Consider the following 3,578-nt stretch of genomic DNA (forward strand, 5'->3'; position numbering starts at 1 on the left):
ACAGGTGACAGCGACCAGTTGTCTCCTCCTGTCCAGTTCTGTGGCATCATTTAAATCCCCCATAAATATGATGGAACCAGAGGGAAAAGGAGAAATCTAAATAGATTGAAATTGATTTTAAGAAACTCCAACAGATTAGCGCACAAAATTAAAGTCTAGTTTTAGCTATAAAATAATGAGTTTACATTTATTCCTCACCTAACTTTGTGAACTGTTATATTATGTATATATATTATATATTATGTATATATAACTATATTATGTATATGTAATTATATATGTTGTTGTTGTTTAGTCCCTAAGTCATGTCCAACTCTTTTGTGACCCCATGGACTGTAGCACACCAGTCTCCTCTGTCCATGGGATTTCCCAGGGAAGAATACTGGAGTGGGTTGCCATTTCCTTCTCCAGGAGATCTTCCCAACCCAGGGATCGAACTCACATCTCCTGCATTGGCAGGTAGGCTCTTTACCACTGAGCCACCAAGGAAGCCCATATTATATATATATATATATATATATACACACAAGATAATATATACTATGATATATTAGTATGTGCATATAATTATATTTTTATGTATATATTTATAATTCAATGTGTTATATTATGAGTATTATATAAATTAGATATAATATATATTCCTCCAAAAGTACCCAGTGAGAGTGGACTTAAAAACCTAGGCAGTGTTTACAAAAACTCATTTCCTCTTTAAAACACCTAATAGGTTACATGATTACATCTAGTCTCAGCTGTAGCCATGAGCCTCTAGCTCCAATGAAGAAAGGTAAATTAAATGCACACTTGAAGCCTAAAATGCACAAACACTTAGAATTGTATCTGACTTAATAGAAAGGAGAACAAATACTTTGTTTTAAATCAAATTTGAATCAGCTTCGATTTATTTAACTAGAAATCCATCTCTGCCTACCACAGATATTTAATTATGTTCCTGGGGCTGCCTTAGTTTAAGTATCCTCAGGTTGCCTCTAATATCCATCATTTTCTCCTTGTCTACCTACTTTTACTATGGTGACAAAGCAGATCAGAGTCAAGAAATCAGTGACATTTGTCTTCAGGTCCTCCCAATAGCACATCTAGCACCCTGGTACCCATTCCCCATACTCCAGTGTAACTTGAGAAATCTGATATGGGCTCAGATGTTAGAAGAACACCCTCCCGAGGTGGCATGCATGCAGGGTCCCCTGTGCATGAGGAGTGGCTCAGAGCAAGTGCACCAAAAGAATACAAGGACTTGTTGACACTCAGTGGAGACAAAAGACCTCAAAAAGAGGTCAAAACACATCACTTTTGTTTTTTCAAGAATAACTTTTCATTTAATTTTACATTGGCTTATAGGTGGCACTAGTGGTAAAGAACCCACATGCCAATTCAGGAGACCTAAGAGACCTGCGTTCAACCCCTGGGTTGGGAAGGTCCCCTGGAGGAGGGCATGGCAACCCACTCTAGGATCAGGGATTGAACCCACATCTCCTGCAATGACAAGTGGATTTTTACTACTGAGCCATCAGGGAAGCGCTGAATTTCTTAATGGAGGGCAAGCACCAGGAATTTTCCTTTTGTGGCAGAGACTATAACTGTTTCCCCATTGTCTGGTTCCCTCTTCTTTTTTTAGTAATGAAAGTTATAGCTGGGCTAAAGACTGCATTTTTCCCAGCCTCCCTCATACAAAAGCATGTATCCTAATTCTAGTCAGTGAGGTCATATGAGCAAAAATGGTTTGTGCGACTTCTGGGCTGCACCCTTAAAAGGAAAGGAAAGTACTCACACTTCCTTTCTCTCATTACTTCTTTTTATAGCTGAATGTAAAGATTGTGAAAAGTCATCTTTGACCTCATGGACAAGGGCCATACCCGTGGGTTGCTCAGTCGCTTAGTTGTGTCCGACTCTTTTATGACCCCATGGACTGTAGCCCGCCAGGCTCCTCTGTGCTTTGGACTTTTCAGGCAAGAATACCGGAGTGGGTTGCCATTTCCTCCTTCAGGGGATCTTCCCGACCCAGAGATCGAACCTATGTCTCCATCTCCTGCATGGCAGGAGGATTCTTTACCTCTGAGCCACCTGAGAAGCCCACCTTGGGAACAGCCGAGTCAAAAAGTGGAAGGAGCTTGTGTGTTCAAAACCACTGGGCCCTCACTCAGGTCTGGACCACCATCTTGAACGTTCTAAGTGAGAAATAAGTTTTATATATGTTATATAAGAAATATCTTCTACGTCATGTAATTTCTATGTTGTGCAAGAAATAATTTAAATGTTATAAGACAGAAATAAACTTCTATCTTGATTAAACAAGACTCACTGAAGCAGTCTAGTCTGTGACCTGAAGCTACAGCCATTGGGGAAAGATAAGGTCCTGCAATGAAATCAAGTGCCAGCAAAATGATGACACACTTTCTTGTACCTAGTGGCCTAATGGCAGATGTCCTCTACAGCTAATGGCATTGCACTGCTTACAAGGTACAGACCATTTTGTGAATCAAAAGAGTCCTGTAATTTTGATGAGAGCATCAATGTGTGCTGTGCTTAGTCGTTCAGTCCTGTTTGACTCTTTGCGATCTCATGGACTGTAGCCCACCAGACTCCTTTGTCCATGGGGATTCTCCAGGCAAGAATATTGGAGTGGGTTGCCATGCCCTCCTCCAGGGGATCTTCCCAATCCAGGGACCAAACCCAGGTCTCCCTCACTGCAGGTGGATTCTTTACTGTCTGAGCCACCAACTATGGGCAAATTAAAATTGCTACGTTGAACCTATACCCTGACAGGGAGTTTCACAGTTATCGATGTTTAGTCAATGCACATTACACTAGTTTTCACATCCTTTATCCTTTCCCCATCCATGGACACCTTTCTAATGCAAAAGAACTTTCTGGATCATGGAATTATTGAGCCATAGGGGAATTTAGTGAGCAAATAGCTAAACTAGTCTGAGAGAAGCTTATTGAAAATACAGATGCCAGTCCTTCCCCCACCCACACCTCTGCCCACTTAGTGTTGGGGGAGGTTCAAGATGAGTTCCTCTAGTGCCTGGATTCAATCCCTGATTCAGGAATCTCTGCAATAAGAGAAGCCACCACAATGAGAAGCCCACACATTGCACCTAGAGACTAGCCCCAACTCTCCACAACTAGAGAAAAACATGCACAGCAACTGAGACCCAGCACAACCAAAAATACATAAATATATATATTTTTAAGAAAGAACTTCAAAGGGCCCCATCCTTCATTTCCCAGTGTCAAAGCAACCAGGAGTTGGGAACACAGCTAAGAATGGCCAATTGAATGGTCTCTCTCAGGGTTCTGAATCTTGAATAACACAAGGATAGAAAGTATTAATGACATCATGGACCATATATTGTAGTGGCCATGCGCTGACCCAACTTGCTGCTAGGAGAATGTTGCCATACTTTTTCCTAAATCCTGGGACTCTGAGTATCCCTGCCTGTCCCAAAACCTGGCCTCAAAGTTTTCTGTTGATTCTACAGCCTCCTGATAGCTTTCCAATAAATTTCCTTTTGCTTTAGTTGGCTAGTTTGTTTTCATTGCTTGAAGACAGAGGA

Source organism: Giraffa tippelskirchi, chromosome 6 (assembly GCF_054371585.1).
Source record: "Giraffa tippelskirchi isolate mGirTip1 chromosome 6, T2T-mGirTip1v1.2.pri, whole genome shotgun sequence".
Classification (NCBI taxonomy): domain Eukaryota; kingdom Metazoa; phylum Chordata; class Mammalia; order Artiodactyla; family Giraffidae; genus Giraffa; species Giraffa tippelskirchi.